The sequence below is a fragment of the Protopterus annectens genome, chromosome 6.part0, assembly GCF_019279795.1.
Source record: "Protopterus annectens isolate FY-2018-M chromosome 6.part0, PAN1.0, whole genome shotgun sequence".
NCBI classification, from domain to species: domain Eukaryota; kingdom Metazoa; phylum Chordata; order Ceratodontiformes; family Protopteridae; genus Protopterus; species Protopterus annectens.
Window position 1 is genome coordinate 1,290,429,203 of NC_056737.1, and position 24,710 is coordinate 1,290,453,912.

Here is a 24,710-nt window from a genome sequence, read left to right on the forward strand (position 1 = left end):
GTGCGAATGCTCTGACCATTGGTAGGGTTGACACATTGTCATATGTACAGGTTGGGATATATTCTGGGGACACCAGATTGTTTAGACCAACACATACTCATGGTCAGCGCAGGTTTAGAACATTTATTATTTTCCTAGCTGAGAGCCTATACCTTTAGCACTTTAGTTGTTGGTCTGTTTCTTGTACGAATTACGTATTTTCTATCCTGACATGACTGCTTTAGGCAACTGTTACATGCAGTATGGTACATAGTTATTTCCTACAATCACAGGACATTTGGCATTGTATCATTGTTGGTCAGGACACACCAACTCACACAGTGACTGTCCCTCACACAGTGGATCAGGGGGTATCCTGTTTACGTCAGTGCCTTCATCACCCTATTTCCAAGTGCCACTATGTGAATGTGTACAATATATTCTCTCGATTATTCATGTGGGGACACGTGTGTCATGGGCAGGTGTTTGATCCTGGGTAGTTGGTTTTGCATGACCGTCTAGGGCTGGACAGTCTCGTGCACCACTACTGCACATTCAAACTTGTGTCCAGATGTCTACAGGACTGGACATAGTGTCTTGATACCCATTCTGATGTTCACACAAATTACTTATCCCATGAGGGATATCCAAAAATTTAACAAGACCAATACCGACCATTCTTTTGGCTTTACGAAAATGTGTTGGGGGTTTTACATGCAAGGGATACATAGTTTGCAATCCTGAAACTGCCTAGGGTGACACTGCCTACTACATATGAGTAGTGGTCACTATGTGTAGATGTGGCTGCGCCAAGCTAGTAGGCCAAGTATGGCTGGATTTGGTGGACGTTCAGGTATGGGGGTGGGTTGTGTGCTGTGGAGGGGATGATGGGTATTCCATTATGCATCCAGGTGTGCTGCATTTGAATGGGCCGGTTCCATCAGGACCAATCTGTGGGTATGTGCCGGTGACATTCCTGCACATTTGTATCGCACATTTTAATATTCATATGTTTGTGGGATTGTGTTCTACAGTATGGCCTGTCAGGTTGTATTGCAGATGTGTATACATGTTCTTTGTGTTTCTTTCTGATTTATCTGCTACTCCCTCATGCACCTCCAGTTCACCTATTCTGCATACGATACAGTCTCGCCTTTGAGGATTATATCATTACCCACCCCCCCACACACACATATTCCTGACACTCCATCCATCACTGCTTTGGTTGATGGCCCATGACACGGTCAAGGTAACACATTGCATACACTACATATGTCAGGTACCTGTATGGTTGTGTGGACTACCCTGGCATGTTTCACCTTCCACATGCTATACATCACGCACATAGGTACCCGCCCATACTTAACTTTCATGACATGGTTGGTACACCTGGGTAATACCTGTTCAACTGTGACACATCCTGACAAGTATGGCTTGGACCGCATATGTGCGGATTTTGGCCGACTGTTCTGATCATTGGTAGGGTGCCACCTTTTCATATGTCCAGGATGGGATATATTCCAGACACATATCCAATTGTACTGGACAACATATACCCACAGTCAACGCTATGGATAATACTGTTTCTTTAAGCCTACATGTTGCCTTATTGTTGTAGCAGTTTATATGCTCCTTCTGTTTCATTTTCTTGCTTATTCTATTTCTTGTCACATATGGTATGTTAAATATGGACATACCTATTGTATGTGACTATTACATGCGTTGTGGGATATAATTCTGTCATACGGTCACTAGATATTTACATTTATTGTGGTTTTGTTATGGACACATCTGCCCAGCTGTGTACTCTCCCTCACAATGTGGGACAGCTGGTGACCCTGACCATTGGGCTGGATGTAGCTATTGGCGGCGCGCTAACATGATGCATTTCCCTTCCACTTGGTATAACTATCTACACTGCATTGGACTATGGGCACACGGTTTTCAATGTCATTTGTTCGAAGGATGGGGACCTGTTATTCCCTACCGTGCATTTGTGTTTGCTTCTTCATTTTGTGTTCGCAGGAACTGTCTTGCGTGCTTTGCATACATTTCAGTATCCACGGACACTGACAGATGTGATTACTATTGCATGCAAATTGTTATATGCAAGCATTTTAGGTTGCACGTCGACAGCTGACATTTCCACGCCTCTATGCGGCAATTCGACACGCCCTAAGCACTCAAGCTCGTTTCCTATGCACGTGGCTGTGGTGGCAGCGCGCCTTCATTAATATGCATTTGGCACTACTGCACCATCTTCACGCCACACGGTCGGTGCAAGCCTAACACCGGCCTTGCGCCAAGCTTCATGAATCCCGGGGATAGTTTTTGGCTATATATTGCGTACTTATGGGCCATTAAGCATTTGATAGCCATTTGTCTGAAACCTCTCCATGTGAGAAGGGATTTGTCTTTCCAATTCAGGGTGATATAAAATTTGATTAGGGTAAATAGAATGACTAAGATACATGTCTCGTAGTTTTAATAAACCCAGAGGGGGGATATGTAGGATGGCAAATTTCCAGGAGAGGGTAGATTTCTCATGACCCATTTTTTGCAGTTTAACCTTTAATGAGCAGCAAAGCTTGCAGGAGCATTTGCAGCTACAAAACTGTAAAATAAATCAGCCTTCTAGTTGTCACAGTATATATAGAATGAGGAAGTTGGGGGGTAAAATGTATTTAATAGAGCTGGGGAAAGATATGCATTGTTTAGTATCATGCGTATAGCTGAGTTTTTCAAATAGGATAGATTTTGAAGTTATTTGGATAGATCGGGTTATTTGGCTAGATAAGATTGTTGGATCCAGATCAGTTCAGTAGTTGGAGAACAGCATGTCATTTTGGAATCTAATTGAGATTATAAGTTTGTATGAATTTTAAATATTTTTTTTTCCTCATTAACAGTAGGCTCCATAGTATTTTACATGAGTTTATGCCAATCGTATCTAGTTTGGGATCCTCCAAATGTTTTGCAGACATATCTCTGATTTGTCTCAAAATAATGGTGTAACTTTTGGGGAGGTTCAACAACAGTCTCATCTCAGTGATACATTGGTTCTTAAGAGGATAGATGTCTAGTAAATGTTTATGTTTGAGGAGAGGGAAAGTATTTAGTTTAAGCACTTTATTGTTTAGTTTAATATTTGGATTTAGGTGCAGTTGTTGCAAAGTACTGAAGGCCCTAGATAAGTTTAATGTTTCAAAAAGTTTTTGCAGGTTAATTATTTTATCTTCTAAAGATATGTGCAATTTGAGGTTCTTCAAATTCTTCTTATTAAGGAAAGGAGGAGCTTTGGGATTAACATTCAGAATTTTTACCTAGTTATGAAATAGTTCTATCCAGGCTGGAGCCCATGTTTTCTTGTCCAGGTTATAATCATGGATTACCAATATTCTGTTAGAGTTAATTATGTCATAATATAGCTTGAAGTCAGTGAGGCCAGAACCTCCTTTATTCTTAGGGTATACCAGATTTTTGTAAGCAATTCTAACTGATTTAGGAGACCATATAAATTTGAAGAAAGAAAAATGTAGCATTTTAAAAAAAATAGTCTACACTAATATATTGGAGGCATTAAGTACATATAGTATTCTTGGCAGAATGTTCACCTTAATAATGCCACTTTTGCCAAAAATGAGAGTTGGAGTTTATCCCATCTAAAGAGGTCCTGTTGAAGAGTTGCCCATAATTTTGTGATATTACTTTGATAAAATAGTGTTGAATCTTGTTGGAAGGATATTCCCAAGAATTATAAAGAGTGACATACCTTGATTTCTCAAAAATACCACAGGAACAAGACTCAAACCAGTCAAACCAATTCCACAGCAGATAGAAACCAGCATCAATTTATTCAAGCAGAATTCCACACAATGGTTAAGCACTTTCTTCCCTGAATCGGGACTTCTTCAGAACATTTTACAAACTAAACACAGTCCTTATAAAGAATAACCCCACCCTTTACAGCAATTATTGATAACAGGGCATTACAATTGTAACAGCAAAAATGTGGTTTGTTTAGCCAAGTGCCAAATGTCTTCTGCATTTTATGTAGGGAAGACCTGTAGGCATTTGAAAGACAGGGTTAAGGAACATATTTTGGATATTAGGAATTGAAAAATGATGAACGTGATAAGCATACACCTACAAGACTACAATCAACACAATTTAAATTTTTTAATTCTTCAGCAGTTAGTTAAGGATGCTCAAGGGAGAGTGTTAGATGTGCACTTAGATATATGTGAACTTAGGTGGTAACTAAGATTAAATGCCACCCAGCCCCCATCATCAATGAAAATATTAATATTCTGTGTTTATTAAAACTGAAGAACATATTAGGTTGATAAGTGGCACTGGTGGGGTAAAAAGTGTGTTTTTGAATAATATCAACAATTTTTTTTTTGCTATTGCTGTTTTTTTTATATGGCAATTTTTTCTGGTAATGTATATATTAGCATGTCTTTTACATAGTATGTGTTTTTAGTAAGTTCATTTGCTTAAGTGGATTGTGCTAATTATTTAATTGCTGGAAAGGGTGGGGTTATTCTTTATAAGGACTGTGTTTAGTTTGTAAAATGTTCTGAAGAAGTCCTGATTCAGGGAAGAAAGCACTTAACCATTGGTTTGTCTGTTTTGAGTCTTGTTCCTATGGTATTTTTTGGGTTATCTGGTTTTTGCCATTTCCACCAACAATGGATGGACTCATTGACAATGGTGATATTATGCAGCTACTGCAACAAATTAACCAGCAGCTTGCTCTTCACACCACCCAAATCAAGTCTTTGGTCGAAAAGCAAGCAACAAGTATATTTGGTAGTTTGGGGCTGCCTTTAATTCAAGCCACTCAAAGTTCACAGTCCCTGGAGTGTATACAAGAACCTAGTATTGAATCTGATCCCAGGGGCAGTGACCATTTGTCCATCAGAGGGGGATTCTATATCCTGGAGGTTGAATGCTTTTAATTTCCAGGAGAATTTGGCTCCTGTGAGTACTAGACAAGAAAAATGTATGACCCTTGCAGACAGACTGGCTGATTTTGAAAGAGACTTAATTAGCTACAAGAAATTGCAACTTGAAAGTTCCTATTTGGAAGGGAATCTGGAATTGCAGCAAGCGCCACTGGGTCTGCATATCTGGAGATATCCAAATGGAGTGGAAAATAACCCTGACATGCTACATGAAATACATAAGTTCTTTGATTGGTCAGGGATGGACTGATGAGAATTATGTTAAAATACAATAGCCTCACTTTGGAGGGTTTATCTAAAACCCTCAAGGACAATGAGAGACTTATTAAAAATGATTTGTTGTTCGACCGTTTTCAAACTAACCTTGCCAGTATATATAGTAAGGTGGATAACCTGTGCAATGATATTTTCATGAGAAAGTGTAAAGAAATACAATGGAATATTAATGAATATCATAAAGGGTTAGTATACCCATTTTCATCTGGTCGCCATTTTAATGGCAATTGGAGGGCCAATCAGACCACAGGAAATTGAGAGGATGTGGCGTCAGCCCCTAACACTTATCATGAGCAGGAAATGGAGTGGCAGGGGCAAGATGGAGGGGATTTGAAGCATTCAGAGCAGATTAGAGAGAGAGTGCAACAGCAACCTTATTTTTTGGGAGACGGACAGAAGGATTACAACAGGCAAGGGGCAAGGCCGAAAGCTCAGAGAATGCGGAATTTTCACCGGAAAAAAATAATTGACATTGCATTAAATGAACTGTTTGATGTATGTACTCTATGCACTGATGTGCTATTGAACTTTGAAGTAAACATTGCTGAGCAGAGACAGTCATTTAAAAGTAATGATGTTAGACAGACTTTTTGTAATGAAACAAATTGTGAATTGCAATGTGGAATTTTTTCTGAATGTAATATAAATGATGAGAATGATTTTGATATTTTAATGGCATTATTAGATGAAAAGATGCTTGTACCTGAAATTATTAATAACAGTTCTGGTGATTTTAGAATATACAATTACTCTAGCAGGACATTAACCTTGGAACATGCCAATTTGCTATCTAAAGGAATGACTTTTGTTCCTAGTAGAAGGGGAAATTTGCTACAAAAATTGATTTAAAGTTATATGTACAGAAGCTTAACTGCAAAGTATGGTCTAATAATGAAATTGTATGTAATCAGGTGGTTTTGAAAAAAAACTAGCCTTTTTAATCCCCCTAGTAATAATTATATTGGTGTTTTTGAGAAAGTTTGTGAAACAGAAATTAAGAGGACTTTAAGTCAGAAAAAAGCAGAGCCCCAGTTTAATTTAAGTAAGGATGAATATAACCTACTTTTAGAAATTGTCACAAATACAAATATTCGGGTCATGAAGCCCAACAAAGGTAGTGGGTTGGCAATTATGGATTATAATGATTATTCTAATGCTATGAACATGTTACTGATGGATGGAACATATGAAGAGAGTTCTCTCAATTAAGTAAATATAAAGAATAGGACCACTGATGCAATTTTGGAGGATATGGTCCTTGAAGGGCAGTTGAATGAGGATGAATATAGATTCCTTAGGACTTATTACCCCATGGTCGCTAACATTTTTGGCATCCCCAAAATACATAAAGGCCTGAGCAATCCTAGTTTCAGACCAATAGTTGATGGTAAGCAGGCAAAGACCTGCTTTTTGAGTAAGTTTTTGGATTTCCAACTACGAAGGGGGTTAAGTTGTTACCAATATATTTGTAGGGACTCATGGCATTTCTTGGAGAAAATTAATTCTGCGGTAGTAGGTAGTGAAACATACTTAGTAACCATAGATGTTTGTAATTTGTTCTCTGTTATACCTCATGAAACTGGCCTTAATTGGTTGGAGGCCCAATTGTTGAAGATGGATATGTATGACCAGGATGAGATTAATAAACTAGTGGTGCTTATGGAATTGGTCCTAAAAATAATTATGTGTATTTTGAGGGCCAATATTTTAACAGGCCACTGGTGTGGCTTTGGGGGCAGCTTGTGCCCCCATTTATTCTAATTATTTGATGTCATACTGGTAACAGGAATATGTCTTCAACAGAAGTAATTATTTTACGTGCATTTCTTGTTATACTTGATTTTTGGGTGACATATTCCTTGTATGGGAGGGTACTTTAGAAGCCCTAACCAATTTTCTGGAATACATCAATGGGATGGTTGACTTTTTAAAGTTCACCCATACCCATAGTAAGGAAAGCATCACTTATTTGGATATCTGCCTAAGGGTTGATGAATGAGATGGTAAAATAACTTTTGAGATCTAGTGTAAGCCCACTTTTTCAAACTCGTACTTAGACTATGCAAGTTGGCACCCTTTTTGCCAAAAGAAGTCCATTGTACAAGGACAGATGGTAAGGGCTGCCTGCATGATAAGTGATGATATTAAATTTAAGGCTGAGGTGGATTATATTACTCAAATGTTCCTGAAAAGGGGATATCCCCTGCAAATGGTGTATAAAATTGCCAAGGAAGTAATGGGAAAAAGGGCTGATGGAATTTATAAACCCATTTTGAGAAGTTTGGATGATAATGTATTAAGGATTGAAGGTCCTCAGGCTGATGTAATTAATCAGCCTAGCAGAACCTCAGTTTCATCACAATCTTTAATCTTGATGGTGATGCAGTAGCTGAGATCATTAGATGAAATTGGGCGATTTTGTCATATGATCACAACATTATTAATAAAGATGGACTGGTCCCTGTGATAGTATATAGGAGAGATAGGTCATTTAAAAATCTATTGAAATCCAATGGAATAAAAGAAGGGGCAGGTTGTTTTAGAACTAGGGGGAATTTTAAAAGTGGTCTGGGGATCTGCTGTACCAATTTGCTGGAAACCAATAACTGTTTTAGGTTGAATGGTAATGATATACACATAACAGGGCATTACAATTGTAACAGCAAAAATGTGGTTTATTTAGCCAAGTGCCAAATGTGTTCCACATTTTATGTAGGGAAGAACTGTAGACGTTTGAAAGACAGGGTTAAGGAACATCTTTTGGATATTAGGAATCGAAAAATGACGAATGCGTTAAGCAGACAACTAGAAGAGTATAATCAACATAATTTTAAATTTTTAATTCTTCAGCAGTTAGTTAAGGATGAACAAGTGAGAGTGTTAGATGGTGTGCACTTAGATATATGTGAACTTAGGTGGCAACTAAGATTAAATGCCACCCAGCCCCTCAGCATCAATGAAAATATTAATATTCTGTGTTTATTAAAACTGAAGCATATATTAGATTGATAAGTGGCACTGGTAAGGTAAAAAGGTGTGTTTTTGAATAATATCAACAAAATGTTCTTTTGCCATTGCTGTTTTTTATATGGCATTTTTTCTGGTAATGTATATATTAGTATGTCTTTTACATATTTTTTTAGTAACTTCATTTGCTTAAATGGATTGTGCTAATTATTTAATTACTGGAAAGGGTGGGGTTATTCTTTATAAGGACTGTGTTTAGTTTGTAAAATGTTCTGAAGAAGTCCTGATTCAGGCAAGAAAGCATTTAACCATTGTGTGGAATTCTGCTTAAATAAACTAACACTGATTTCTATCTGCTGTGGAATTGGTTTATCTGTTTGAGTCTTATACCTTGCTTTCTATAGGTAAGAAGTAATTAGATAACTGGCAAGATGGGTTAATTAGAAAAACTGAGGATTTCTCTAGGTTTAATTTATAATTTGAAAGTTTCAAAAAGTATCTATGGAATTCAGAATGCTTAGTATATCAAAGTTGGGAAATGTGAAATATAAGTTTAGATCATCTACAAAGGCAGAAAAGGTGTTCTTAGTATTGTAGAGATGATGAAAAGTTTTCTGAATAACAAGTAAGAATCGGGGTTCAGTGTATAGATTAAAAAGGTATGGGGACATTGGACATCCTTGTCTAGTTCCATTCTTAATATCAATCATGAAGAAATTGTCTTGTTAATCTGTAAATAAATGGGAGCTTTAGAGTAGTGCTCTTATGGAATGGATAAAGTCTAGAGGTATACCAAACTGAGGTAGGACTGAAAATAAGAAGCCCATGTCAAGTCTAGCAAAGGCTTTGGATGCTTCAATTGCAAGGGTAAATATTGGGGTATGACTCTGATTAGATAAAGTCATCATGGCTTCCTGAGTAAGTGTATTATCATATGTTTGTCTATGCTGTATGAATTCAGATTGGTTGGTAGAGGATAATAGGTTTAAGCCTATTATTCAAAACTGAAGTAAAAAATTTTATATCCAGATTAACTAAAGAAATAGGTCTATATTTCCAAGGGTTTTAGGGGTTTGTGCTTTCTTTAAGAATGAAAATTGTTTTAAGCATTCATGTGTATGTCAGTAATAGTATTATCTTTAATGTAGTTGAATAGAAACAGAAGGATTTTTGAAATTTTCTGGGTAAAAGTTGTATAGAATTCTGCACTGAGTCTGTTTGGTCCTGGAGCTTTGTTAGGTTTAAGATTATTTATTACCATAATTATTTTTTTTGGGGTAAACAGAGATGAGAGGGAGTCTTGCTGGGACTGGTTAATTTTTGGGAAATTCAATTGACTCAGGAGTTAATCAAAATTGTGTTCCCATAGAGAGGGGGGGTTTGTATACTATAGGATTGTGATTATAGGTTTTTGAATAGATGAACTATATCTTGACTTGAGTAGTAGGATTTACAGTACCTTGATATGATATCTCAGATAAAATAGGAGATTTATCAGTCTCACCAAGAATTTGGATGGCATTTGTGACTACTCTGAGTAATTTGCAAGAGTTTTTATTTCCTGAAAAGATAAATGGTTTAAGGACAATAGATATAGTTCTTTCTGAATGTAGGTAGGTTGTTTTTTGGAATCATTTTTATATCTTACTTGTAGTTCTGTCTCCAAGATAGTACTTTTTTTTTCTTTTTCTTTTTTTTATAGGGAATTATTTAGTAATGTACTGTCTTTTATAACAGGAAGCTTTATTTATGAAGGTCCCTCTAATAAAAGATTATTTTAATAATAAGTTGGGATTTAATGTCCAATTATAGCCCCTGTATCTAGAATTGGTGTCACTACACTAATTGAGAGTATTTTTTGAATGATCAGAAGACAATCTAGGGTGTGTATGGAAGTTGTTGTTGAGATTCATGAAAATCCCAGATATTAAGAAAAAAATTCAGCCTGGACCAAGTTTTGTGACATTGAGTGAAAAAGTGAATTTGTCTTTTGGTGAGTTTCTTAATTTGAAAAGTTTGTGGCTCAAATAGATTGAAATTATTTTTTAATGCAGTGGTGGCTGCGATGGCATAACTATTAAATGAGCTTTTTATGTTTGTTCTGTCTGATGCAGGATCCTGAATAGTATTCCAGTCGCCCCCAATAATGTTATAATAGCAAGATACGTTTATCAAAGTAAGGCCAACTAACTGTTATATAATACCATCTTCCATCTGGTTCAACATCATAGTGTAAAATGTTATCTTGAAAAGCTTTTTTAATAATGATGGCAACACCTACACTATTGGACTTATTACCAGCAACAATAATTGTTTTAATCCACATTTTCCCCATATCATGTTTCCATTGTTCAGGTAACATATGTGTTTCTTGTATGAGTATTAGATTAAATATTTTTTTCTTTTTGTCTAGTTGGATCCCCTTGACGTTCCATGAATCAATAATCCACATAATAAAGCTTTATATGTAGATAATAATCAGGAAAATGGGCTTAACTGTAACTGTCTTAAATAACACAGAGAAAGGGCATTTATCTGAAACTGATGGCAGATAGTTCTGCATTTACCCTCTGTCTAATCACGAATCTACTTAGCTCAGAAGAGAATAGCATAGTAGCAAGCAGAGACATGCTAGGAAAGATAGGAAGTAAATCTTAAGAGCAATGTATCTCTAGTAAATATTTCTTGTGTATCATACAATTCCAACAAAAAAAATCACTCAAATAGATTATGAATACCATAACTCTCCTAACACACATGTCTGATCACTTAGCTCCCACTAGGTGTTTGAAGAGATGGCTATAGGGTACAAAGCTAATAGCAAGAGAAATGATAGAGGAGTTAAGGCTGGTGAGTTATGGGAGTAAAAATACACAAAAGGTGTAAGCTAATGGAAAAGGTATTTAGATGCCTAAAAGTTCCAAGAGACACATATAAACCATATGTACAGCTATGGAGCTAAAACTGGTCTCTAATTCTATTATTGGTCCTAATGAATGCAAACATATTTAAAACAATAACAGAACAACCCTTAACCAGTTTAACATAATTAGATATTTGAGATACTTGATGTACCATTTTACTGTAGTCAAGTAAAATGTATTACAAACCATTTTATAATAGGTGTAATACTACAATCAGACATAACATCAAGTACAACCTTAAAACTCATTGAGTTAATAAATGTAGGTCCTGCATATTTATTAACTATGAAGTATCTGAACATGAAATCAAACAGCAAAAAGTGTAGTCTTGCTAGAGTATAAGCTTGCAAAGCCCTTAAATTAAGTCTGCTTAGGCACATAAAGTAGGCTCTCAGATTTCTTGTGACAAGAATTGAAAAGTTGACAGCTCTATGTCAGTGGCTCTATCAAATAGTTGGGAGAGAGAGCCCTCTTACTTTCATTTTCTTATAATACTAAATATTAATAGATATAATCAAGTATATCTAAATGGGTGTCAGTTTGTACACCCAGTCAATTCTTCCCGTAGATCCGTTCTTCTGGTATAATTCTTACTCATATTTCAGATTATTCACTGGGGCTATAATGTCGTACAATCTAAAATAATAATTGGCTTGTCTATATCTATCTATATGATATCTATATCAAGAGGCAATGAAAAGTGCGCATCCCTCCTGAAATATACAATTGGTCAAAATTAGTTTGGTCTCCTATGGAAACGGCTGTAAAATTACTGAGCATCTCATAAAACAAAGAGAAAACAGCCAACTCAAATATTTCAGCCAAAATACTTGTCAATTAGTGATTGGTTAAATATTCCATTCATTGTGTTATGTAAAGGAAAAGGGATTATGAGCCAATACACACACACACATATATATATATATATATATATATATATATATATATATATATATATATATAGATATATATAGATATATATAGATATATATAAAATATGGTTTACTATGACTTACCCGAATGATACTCAGTGAAATGGCCGATGTTTGAAATCACTGTTTCCAAGAGGCAGGAAATCGAACCAACAATGGTCAAGCAAGTTTAGTTGAATTGGATGGTACACTCGACCTTTTAGCAAGCAACGTACCGACACTGTGGAGGGAGGTTGTGCTTCAGTGAAGAACAGGGAATTAGCCCATTTCCTCACTGTAGTGTGATCTCAGAGTTGGTATATTTAATGTGCAGGGGGTGTGGGGGTGCAGCCCCCCCCTGCAAAATAGTAGAATTAACATACCGTTAATTGTAAAGTTCAATGGTACATTACTGTGCCTAGCAGGAGGTAAGTGATGTTACCTCCTGCTATGTCAAACACATCGAACCATGGAGGTTGATGTATTCAGTTTCATTGTGGTTTACTATTCAGAATTTTGGAGTCAACATTTCAGGTTGACATTGTAAACAATCGACCAAAGTTGATTCAAAATTCCCATAGTAAATGATAAAATATACATCTGAATTGTAGATAGTATAGCATGGCACAGTTCAAAGCACAAACCAAATTTTAACACTACGGATTGTTATGTGGCAGTTACAGATGTAGAACGTTGTCAAGTCATAAAAGATTTCAGAGTATTTAGCATACAAGATTATTAAGTTATTATACTAGCTGTTTCTCCATACAGCAAGTGATATCACATCAGTCAGGAAACATGTCAAAAGTTAATAAAACTTTGAAACTGAGCTGGTGCAAAATATCACCAAAGGCCTAATGATGAAACTGCAGGAAATACGTTACTGAAAAGTCCTTTTGTGAAGACGGTTCAATTTAGGCATCTTTACAGAACTTTTTTTTTCCAAGACGTTTTAATTTCTAGCCACACTGATCATCATAAATAAGATTGCATGCAGAAACTATTTTCATTTCAGTCCCACACTTCAAGTAATATCCGATCGCCAAATTAAAAAATGCAAAGAAAATAGCAAAAACTTGACCCGAACTGTTCCTACATATTAACAAGGTCTGTACAGCAAACAGTAATAGTGACATTATGTTAAATGATTTATTTATTGGCAGATCAGACTGCAATACAGAGCTTCCATCCTGGAAACCTTCCTTCCCGTCACACTATTAGTTATGTATAAAATTGCAGGAGAAAGTATTTACTTTTCAGGAGACAAAACTCCACATTTATGTTCTTTCGGAGGGTAAACTGGATCTTGCCAATTATCATCATCACTGTACTATTTAGAGTGTTGAAATATCTTTGAGCATTAGATGAGTGATCATGTCACTTTAAGAAAATGTGAAAGCCTGGGAAAGGGGAGTTGCATTTCTAGGGGGCCAATTTAGTTGCTTATCTCTGAAAAGCTTTTGTGGGGATAGGAAGGCCACCAAGGAATTCCGACTAGTAGCTTGCATCCCACAATTTCAGACCCATCAAAAATACACAGAGTCACAAATACAGTTCAAAAAAGAATAGCACATTACCATCTTGGATAAGAAACTGAAGCTGCAACTAAATCATGTATATGGCAGCAGACCAGGGAAACGATCAGTGCTTAGCAGCATCTATATCAGGTATTACATTAAATGTATTAAGGAAAGCATTTTTTGCTTCATGAACCTTGGACACAGTAAATTTAGTGCCTTTATATTGGAAAAGTAGCATGTTGGGGTATTTCATCTGTAACATAATTTTCTGTTGTATCAGGTATACAACAGAAAATTGAACGGGGAGAGTTTTTGTTTTTCTTGTTTTATTTGCAATGGAAGGTCTTGTGCAAAGAAGATTTTATTACCATTCCATATGAGAAGTTTCTTTTTCTTTGCAGTAGAAAGGATTTTATAGACGTGTCGATAGTTTAGAAGCTTAACTTATACTTGTCTCGGTTTATCCATGTTTAAGGTAGAACAGATCACGCGGTGAGCTCTTTCAAATGATTACGCATTTTGCCTCAGGTGGGTTTTCCAGCAAGGAGCCCAGATTTGCTGAATTGATTCCAGTGGTTTTGGTTGTTCGATTTACTCAGGGATACCTCTTACAATGATACTATTTTGCTGGATCTTGTTTCAAGATTGATGATCTTTTGTTGGATATTCTGCAGGCATTTAAGATTGGTTTCTATTTCTTTCTGAAGTTTATCAAGACTAATCTTGTTTTCTAGGACTCTGGCTTCTGTTTCTTTTTTTTCCATTCTATTCGCAGTTTGATTAATAGAGTCTCCAAAGGTTTGAAGTTGTTCAGATAATTTCTGGATAGCAATCTTTATTGGCTGAAGAGCTAGTTTTAATTCATCAAAGTTTGTGAGTTGTTCTGGTTTAGATTTACTTGGCACTTTATTTGAATCTTGTTGTTTCCCAGTTCTAGGTATTTTAGATATAGTATCTTTTTCAAGTGAAGATACTGCAGAATATTTAATTTTAGTAGTGTGAGTATCCACGTTGTCTGTTTCATTTGACATCTTTGGCCTTTCTTTTCCTTTGGTTTTGAGAGATTAGTAGTTAAGGCCTCGTGGTGATATCCAAGCAGATATATTTAGTCTAATCCAAGGCAATCTTTCTCTCTTTAAATGTCAAAATCCACTTCTTGTAATTTTATTCCAACCAAAAAGCAGATTCTATTAGCAGATCGGTTACATTTTATGAGTTTAGATGGGCTCTGCACTGAAACTGGTTAGTATAATTTAGAATCCCAGTCAGAACCAAGTAACAGCAGTACTCATAGATAGGCAGCCATCTTAAATCTCACTCAAATTTTCTATTTTTAAAAAGGTAACTAAATCTCAACTGAGTCATTTTTTAGCAAAATGACAAGGAAAATGGCGAGGGTAAACACAACATGTATACAGACAGCTTATTGTAGCCAATCTGACAGCATGTTTTAGGTAGGAAACTGGAGTACTGAACAAATCTAAGCAGACACTGAAAGAATGTGTCAAAATTCATGTAGACCATAACATCAAGTCAATACTGAACTCTGGATGCTGAAGCTATGAATTAGGAATTTTATCAATGAACCACCATACAGCTTCTAAACCTCAAGCATATTTCTTTTTTTTTCTTTCACTCCTTTTTCCTTTTTCTTTCAGCCCATAAAAAAGTTCTTAATGTTTATTTGTATGTTTACCAAATTCTAACATGTAAAGATGTGACAATCATCTACCAACCTTTTATTTAATTCCCCTTTGTACTTTCCCTAACTTCTCCACCTTGCAGCTTCAAAATGAAATGTTCCCAAACATCTAACTTTCTGAAACATGACACTTATCTGGACTGTACAACTTCACCTAAAATACTTAAATGTTTCTATCATGAGTTTTCCCTGGACTTGTTTCATCAACACTCTTCCAGGCTGTCTTTATGTATCTTTTGATTTCAACCTTGAACCATTTTTGTTTGCATACATCGAACAGTCTTTGCTCCAGCAAGTTCTCCAAACGTTCTCCAAAACAGTACACAATGTTACATATAAGGCATTTTCAGCAGAAAAACAGGCAACTTATTGTTCTCTAATTCTGATGCCTCGTTGTTTGCACCCCAGTTTTCAGCTAGTCCTCACTGCTGCATTCTCATATTAGCTAAGTAGCTTTACATCCATTATGTATGACTGCCTCTGTGCCTTTCTGCACAGCTAGTCCTTACTGCTGCATTCTCATATTACTTAAGTAACTTTACATCCATGTTCCATAACTGCCTCAGTGCCCTTTCCCCACAGCTTAGTCCTCAATGCTGCATTCTCATATTACTTAAGTATCTTTACATCCATGTTCTAGGAATGCCTCAGTGCCCTTTCTCCACTGCTAGTCCTCACTGCTGCATTCTCATATTACTTAAGTAACATTACATCCATGTTCCATAACTGCCTCAGTGCCCTATCTCCACAGCTAGTCCTCACTGCTGCATTCTCATATTACTTAAGTAACTTTACATCCATGTTCCATAACTGCCTCAGTGCCATTTCCCCACAGCTAGTCCTCACTGCTGCATTTTTATATTACTTAAGTAAGTTTACATCCATGTTCCATAACTGCCTCAGTGCCCTTTCTCCACAGCTAATCCTCACTGTTGCATTCTTGTATTACTTAAGTAACTTTACATCCATTTTCTGTGACTGCCTCAGTGCCCTTTCTCCACAGCTAGTCCTCACTGCTGCATTCTCATATTACTTAAGTAACGTTACATTCATTTTCTGTGACTGCCTCGGTGCCCTTTCTCCACAGCTAGACCTCACTGCTGCATTCTCATATTACTTAAGTAACTTTACATCCATGTTCTATGACTGCCTCGGTGCCCTTTCTCCACTGCTAGTCCTCTCTGCTGCATTCTCATATTACTTAAATAACTTTACATCCATGTTCCATAACTGCCTAAGTGCCCTTTCTCCACAGCTAGTCCTCGCTGCTGCATTCTCATATTACTTAAGTAACTTTACATCCATGTTCCATAACTGCCTCAGTGCCCTTTCCTCACAGCTAGTCCTCACTGCTGCATTCTCATATTACTTAAGTAACTTTACATCCATGTTCTATGACTGTCTCGGTGCCCTTTCTCCACTGCTAGTCCTCACTGCTGCATTCTCATATTACTTAAGTAACTTTACATCCATGTTCCAGAACTGCCTCATTGCCCTTTTTCCACAGCTAGTCCTCACTGCTGCATTCTCATATTACTTAAGTAACTTTACATCCATGTTCCATAACTGCCTCAGTGCCCTTTCCCCACAGCTAGTCCTCACTGCTGCATTCTCATATTACTTAAGTAACTTTACATCCATGTTCCATAACTGCCTCAGTGCCCTTTCTCCACAGCTAGTTCTCACTGCTGCATTCTCATATTACTTAAGTAACGTTACATCCATGCTCCATAACTGCCTCGGTGCCCTTTCCCCACAGCTGGTCCTCACTGCTGCATTCTTATATTACTTAAGTAAATTTACATCCATGTTCTATGACTGCCTCGGTGCCCTTTCTCCACAGCTAGTCCTCACTGATGCATTCTCATATTACTTAAGTAACTTTACATCCATGTTCGATGACTGCCTCGGTGCCCTTTCTCCACAGCTAGTCCTCACTGCTGCATTCTCGTATTACTTAAGTAACTTTACATCCATTTTCTGTGACTGCCTCGGTGCCCTTTGTCCTCAGCTTGTCCTCACTGCTGCATTCTCATATTACTTAAGTAACTTTACATCCATGTTCTATGACTGCCTCGGTGCCCTTTCTCTGCAGCTAGTCCTCACTGCTGCATTCTTTTATTATTTAAGTAACTTTACATCCATGTTCTATGACTGCCTCAGTGCCCTTTCTCTACTGCTATCCTCTCTGCTGCATTCTCATATTACTTAAATAACTTTACATCCATGTTCCATAACTGCCTCAGTGCCCTTTCCCCACAGCTAGTCCTCACTGCTGCATTCTCATATTACTTAAGTAACTTTACATCCTGTTCTGTGACTCCCTCGGTGCCCTTTCTCCACTGCTAGTCCTCACTGCTGCATTCTCATATTACGTAATTTTACATCCATGTTCCATAACTGCCTCAGTGCCCTTTCTCCACAGCTAGTTCTCGCTGCTGCATTCTCATATTACTTAAGTAACGTTACATCCATGTTCCATAACTGCCTCGGTGCCCTTTCCCCACAGCTGGTCCTCACTGCTGCATTCTTATATTACTTAAGTAAATTTACATCCATGTTCTATGACTGCCTCGGTGCCCTTTCTCCACAGCTAGTCCTCACTGCTGCATTCTCATATTACTTAAGTAACTTTACATCCATGTTCGATGACTGCCTCGGTGCCCTTTCTCCACAGCTAGTCCTCACTGCTGCATTCTCATGTTACTTAAGTAACTTTACATCCATTTTCTATGACTGCCTCGGTGCCCTTTCCCCATTTGTTATTACTATTTCTCCTCTAGCTGAGTTTCACTTTCCTGGGTGTTTGCTCTCTCTCTCTCTCTCTCTTATATATATATATATATATATATATATATATATATATATATATATATACAAACACACATATATATATATATATATATATATATATATATATAAATAAATATATATATATATATATATATATATATATATATATATATATATATATATATATATATATATATATATATATATAAAAGAAATGTATCTATCTATATAATTTTTTCCCTTTGCCTGTCAGTATAAAATCACCTCATGAGGTTGACCATATCCCAAGCTACCACATAAAACTGTGTTTGTAGTGGCCTTCTAATGACGTCCTGCGTCTCAAATGTTTCAATGTGTTACATAACAAATCTAGTAGCCATACTACTGAGTTCCTATTTTCTGGTAGGTAAGGCAGAGTGTTGTATCTAGTTACAGTTTAATAATTCCCCAGCCTGCTATCTCTGCTTCTTATGAAACATGATTGCATTGTTCAGCATTTCTGCACACTAGGACAACAATGTTCAGCTGAAGCCATCTTTGTTGACTCCTCCCAAGTCTAGCAGATGATATTTGCATATAGTCTGCTGCTTAGATATCATCAAATGGCAATATACAGTTGAATAGACATTTTAGCCCAAATAATGTGGTGCATTAATATCGATTGCTAATGTATTGCTTGATTTTTGTTTGGCAATTCCAGTACTATAGAGCAGTGATACATAGTTTACACAGTAAAGCTTGGCCATTCCTGCTCCCCCACACTCCTACCTTATCTGGGACATGTGTCTATATTTTGTGGAGGAATAAGTAAGGACGTCACAGCAGAAGGCCTTCATTATGTTTCCCCGTTCTTTTTGAACTTAACTCATGCTCTGGGTGACTCATTTCTGTATGGATGGGAAAAAAAAAACAAGTTAATTATCACTGGCTGTTCTAAAGAAGAAAAATACAAAAAGACTCTTTAGCTGACTTTTCCCTAAAAACAGGGCACATTTGCACCATCTTTTTAAATATTACCGTGTTTTTCAAATGGAAGCTTTTCATACCAAAACTTTTTCAGGAAATACTTATAAGCAACAGTGTTTTTATATCAGTCATGCACCGAAGACAGCACCACCATTTATTGTAAATATTATTATACTAGTAGCAGACATGATGCGTGTGCTGCTATGGTAACATAGAAAGCAAGGAATTATATATTAAAGATAAAAGAAAATACTAAAATTGATATTCTTATGTGGAACACTCAATATGGATCTCATGATGTATAACCTCTTAATTAATGCATGTTACATCAATGTATGGCCTCCAAAAATAGCAGATGGTAAATGTAACAGCCTAATTAAAAAGTCTGTAGAACAGCACTTCTGCAAAGATGTTGTGCTTTAGTAAGAAATGATCCACAGTGGAGAAAAAAAGATATACATCACTGCCCACTGAAGCAGAATTTTACGAAAAGAATGTGTTATAAACTGTCAGGTTTTGCAAATCTTTTGCTTAGTCATGCAAGCACCTCCAGAAATATCTGTACACAGCTTAGTCCCCTTTTCTTTCTACTTTTTTTTTTGCCTACCAGGGTGTCCTTGTTCATAAACATCAGTTTAATAACGGGTAAACTAAGCTTTTTTCCACAATAACTTTTACCACTATTTGCTGATCTGATGGTATAGAGGGACGCAGCCCTGTCTGTGACCCCAAGACACAAGTTTGATTAGCAGCTCAGATGAGTGGTCGAGCTGGCTTGGGGAAAGAGAAGTGATGAGGCATGGCCCGCATTGTTTGCTTTCTTTTCTTTTCTTCTACATAATGCTGAAAACAGTTCCCACTCATTTTTTTTTTTTTTGCTAGATCCCAAGCACACATTTTCAGATGTCTGACCTGGTCAGTGTATTTAGCCCACACAAACATGCACGCCAAGTCAGACATGCTGGTCTAAAACCTGCACAAGCAGAAAATAAATATTATACAGCCATACCGCACAATTATATTTCTATATCATCCTCTTCCTCTGTTCCCTGCTCAAAGCTCTGACCATTTCTGTAGTCTGCAGGTCATTGCCTACTTCCGCCTGATAAAATTTCTTTGGCTTCTAATCATCTTTCACCAGGTTCTGAACTCCTTCGGTATTGAGTTTTCAGGTAACTTCTAAGGCTCCTACCATGATCCTTAATAATATTGATGTAAATCCAGTATAAGACAGGCAGCCATAAAACCCATATTCATGTAATGGACAAGTATTCTCATAGCTGTAATACAAACTCTCATTACTGCTTCTGTTGTTGTTAACAAAATATATTTCAGTGTATAAAAATACTATTAATCATTACCAAACTGAATTTCCATTAGTTACATCATTTATTGCTTTAACTTTACCTGTCATAATCCGCTTTCATCGCTTTGCCCTAGTCACGGTCATGGTCTGCAACTTTAACATCAAATGTTTATGCTTCTGTTTCCTTTTTATATAAAAGCCCAGCCATTTCATTCCTAGGTTTGTATGTAAGTACTATGCAATCAGTTCACAGAGCTTCTTCTTCTTCTTCTTCTTTTGTTTTTTTCCCAGTTAGGGGTCACCACTGTGGATCACATGTCTGTTCATGAGTGGCAGTAGAGTTTTACAGTGTTGAGTTGCCAGCCTGGTGCCCAACCTTCCACGGAAAACACACACTCATGCACTCATGCCTAGGGCCAATTTAGAGTGTCCGATCCACCTACAGCATGTCTTTGGGATGTGGGAGGAAACCGGAGCACCTGGAGGAACCCACGCGACCACAGGGAGGACATGCAGACTCCGCACAGAAGGCAACCCAACCGAAGATCGGTCCAGAGAACCTCTTGCTGTGAGGTGACAATGCTAACTGCTGCACCACTGTCGCTGCCTGCAATCAGCTCACAGAGCAATAACCCATATGCAAATGTTTCTTCCATCCTCAACATGGGCAAGACAGGACAGACCACGGTAGACTGTGAGGCTATCCATCTAATTATCAAGAGGTTTACCTTGAGGATACAATAATGCTACTCTGTCTGAGATATCATGGAAGTCCAATACTACGACCACTGAACGCACCACCACAACCACTATACGATAAAACCACAATCCAAAATGCTTTATTGCACTCTGATGTCTCAGCAAACTGCCTTCAAGGAGTAAAAACACTAATACATACACCTGCCTATATATAGTTTATGCCCTCAAATGTCCATGCAATAAATTTTATGTAGGAGAGAGTAAGAGGCCCTTCAAAGTAAGGTTAAGGGAACATATTAATGACATTGCTAAAAATAAGAAAGAAAGTTGTGTGGCAGAGCACTTTAACAAAATGCGTGGAGGGGCTCCATTAGGGCTACAAGTCACAATACTAGAGAAAATAGAATATACTCAGTATGGTAGTTTGAATATAACAAATGCATTATTGTTTAAAGAGTCTCTTTACATTTTGAAATTTAACACTTTATTTCCACAGGGATTAAGTTTAGAATGTAACTGGCATTTTTTTTCATTCATTAATTGCTGTCATTATTTCTTAATTGAATGTAATTAGTTCTAATTGGTTTGTATATATAGGCAGGTGTATGTATTAGTGTTTTTACTCCATGAAGGCAGTTTACCGAGACATCAGAGTGCAATAAAGCATTTTGGATACTGGCTGTTTGTGGTTTTATCATATCATGGAAGTCTGTTCCAGAGGTGTGGGATATTGTGAGATATGAATCTATCTTGCTGATGCATCTTTTTTATCTCTTGATAAAGGCTTAGTCCCTTCACTCTATACCTCTCAACTGTACAGATTTTCACAGAATGTCCAGATTTTTGCCTCCTAGTTTTGGTCTGCTCCTCATAAAATTTTGTTTTTCTGGCAAATCATTGCAGATTGAAGTCAGAAAATAATGAATTGTTTGAGTTACAGACTTTATACTCTTCAGAAAATTCATGTTAATGCAAAATATGTTATTCTATCAACTTTTATGTTTGTAAGAGCAATATTTAAAAATTGTCCCTATTTTCAGGTCTTTGCCCCCATTATATATGGTTTTGTCAGGATTTCTTGGTTTTAGAGGTTGAGAGGTATGCTTTAACTTGGTATTTAAAGAACCATTTATTTTATGAAGGAATAGAAGGTAAAATAAAATGTTATCTTTCATGACTGCACAGGCTAGCACCAATCTCCATAGAGCAATCTATAAGAAACTAAGAATAGAGAGAGAGAGGGGGGGGGGGGGAGAGAGACGGTTGCCTACCTGTCTTGATAACTGAGACTTTTGGAGGTCAGTGATGCAACTAAAATTTTTAGTTGGGAACCTCTCAAGTATATCAAGCGGAGTGATATGTTTATACAAATACATATCAAAAAGGACATTATATGCAAAATAGGTCTGATGAGATATAAGTAAAGAGGAATTAAGACATTTTTGGATTCATAGGATCAATGGAGATTACTACGCTATTGACCAGGAGGTCATTTCAAGCCTAGCCATTTCATCCCAATATAATACCATAGATACTATAGTTAATACCCAGGACCGAATTTAGGAATGACTGCTCATGTCCATGAGGGTTGTGGGTGCTTTTCCCAGTATGAATTTATGGTGCCCCATCCACTCGTCCAGGTTCCTTTTGAACAGTGTCATAGAGGTGCTCTGATTCACATGAATTGGCAGCCTATTCCAAAGACACAGCAGTCACTGGAAGACAAATCTGTCCTTCCAGCACATTCTATTCATGTCGCAGGCTATATTCAGGTCCCTGGAATGGGTAGGGCTAGTCATGTTTGATTTACGGATGTGCAGCAAATTCATTAGGTTTGGGTTAGAGATTGCTCCGTAAGTCAGGCATAAGTCTCCACTAAGACGTCTATATAATACAGAGTATAATGACAGGGACTTTAGTTGGTCTGTGTAAGGTACATGCTGGAGTCTCTTGATCTTCTTTGTTAGAAATCTCTGAGATCTCTGCAATTGCTGTAGGAGCTTTGCACAACACATGCCAAAAGGGGAGTTATACTCAATTATGGGCCTGATTAGTGATGAGTATAGAGGGGTTATAATCACCTTTGATCTAGAGGCTATGCCTTTGCTAATCAAGTGTGCTACATAGAAAGCCTTCCTTACTACAGTAGACACATGGTGGTCAAAGTTAAGGTTGCAGTCTACTTGTGATCCCAGATCACTTACCACTTCATAGGTCCATAAGGTTTTGCAGTTAATTTGATAGTGTGAAGGGACATTGTTTGTACTGAAGGGAATGATGATGCAATTCTTTGCATTTAGTATGAGACTGTGACTAAGACACCAGTCAATGGTTTGCGTAAGACCATCCTGAAGTATACTGACATAATTTTGGGATTCGATAATTGCAACCAGTTTGCAGTTGTCTGCAGACTTGATCAGCCACAGCCCCTTAGATTTGGCCTGAACTTCTGAGAAGTATATACCAAATAGTAGGGACCCCAGCACTGACTGTTGTTTCACTCCACTGGTGACAGTCTGCTGGCTGATGTGGAGTCACACATTTTGATAGTGTGTAACCAGTTGGTGACCCATCTTACAAAAAATGGGTTTACATTCAGTTTGCTAAGTTTATTGGTAATGCCTTAGTGTGGGATTGTGTTGAAGGCCTTGGCCAAGTCGAGGTATGCTGTGTGCACAGATTTGCTCAGATCAATAATCCTGGTCATATTTTCAAAGAAATACACCAGGTTTAACAGATAGGATCTGCCCTTGATGAAGTCAAATTGTGTTGAACCAAGGGTTTGGAGGTCATCTATGTCTTTATTAATGAAGTCCATGATGATACATTTCATGGCCTTACAGATGAGGCTGGTCAGACTTATGGGTCTATAATTACCTAGATCTGTTGTTAAGCTACCTCTGTGGAGGGGAATAACTGTTGCTGTTCTCCATTCTACTATTCTACCATTCTCTTTGATCGTAATTGTTAGATGCTGTTTAAACCCTCAGTACTACTCTTGCATTGTAACATGTTCATTTATAAGTTGTATTCTGTTTCTTCTGTGTATATAGACTTGCATTTTAATATTGTATGATGTTTTGAGTTTTTATTTGTTTATCTGTGGGGCTTTTCTCCCGGGGTCTCCACTGAAAAAGGAATCAGCAGCCCAGTCTGACTAACCCAATTAACAAATGTCAAATAAATAAATAACTAATTCAGCAGGAACATAGCCTATGCTTAGGCTGTGATTGAATAAGATACTTAATGGTGATGTTAGTTCATGTTTTAGTTTGTTTAGAAGACAGTGTGGGATGCTGTCTGGTCCCATATAGGTTGTGTTTTTTTGCCTTAGACAAGGCTTTAATTATCTGCTTTTCTGATATGTAGGGTGGGACAGGAGTTGGGGGCAATGTTTGTGATAATTTGGAGGGGATAAGGGAGTGAAATTTTCACCATATCTGTCTGCCAGCAGGTTTGCTATATCTGCGGGATCAGTGTGTGTGATACTGTTAGTCACTAGTTCGGCACATGCTTGGGTTCTACCTTTTAGGTTGCGTATGTTGCTGTAAAAGGCATTATGGTTATCCTTGGCTGTGATTGTTAAGTTTTTCTCAAAGTTACCCTTACAGGATGTGACATGTTGTCTTATTTGCCTGTTGAGGCTGAGGAGGGTGCTCTTCCATTGTTGGGACCTCGCCTTAGTTTTCCTAGACAC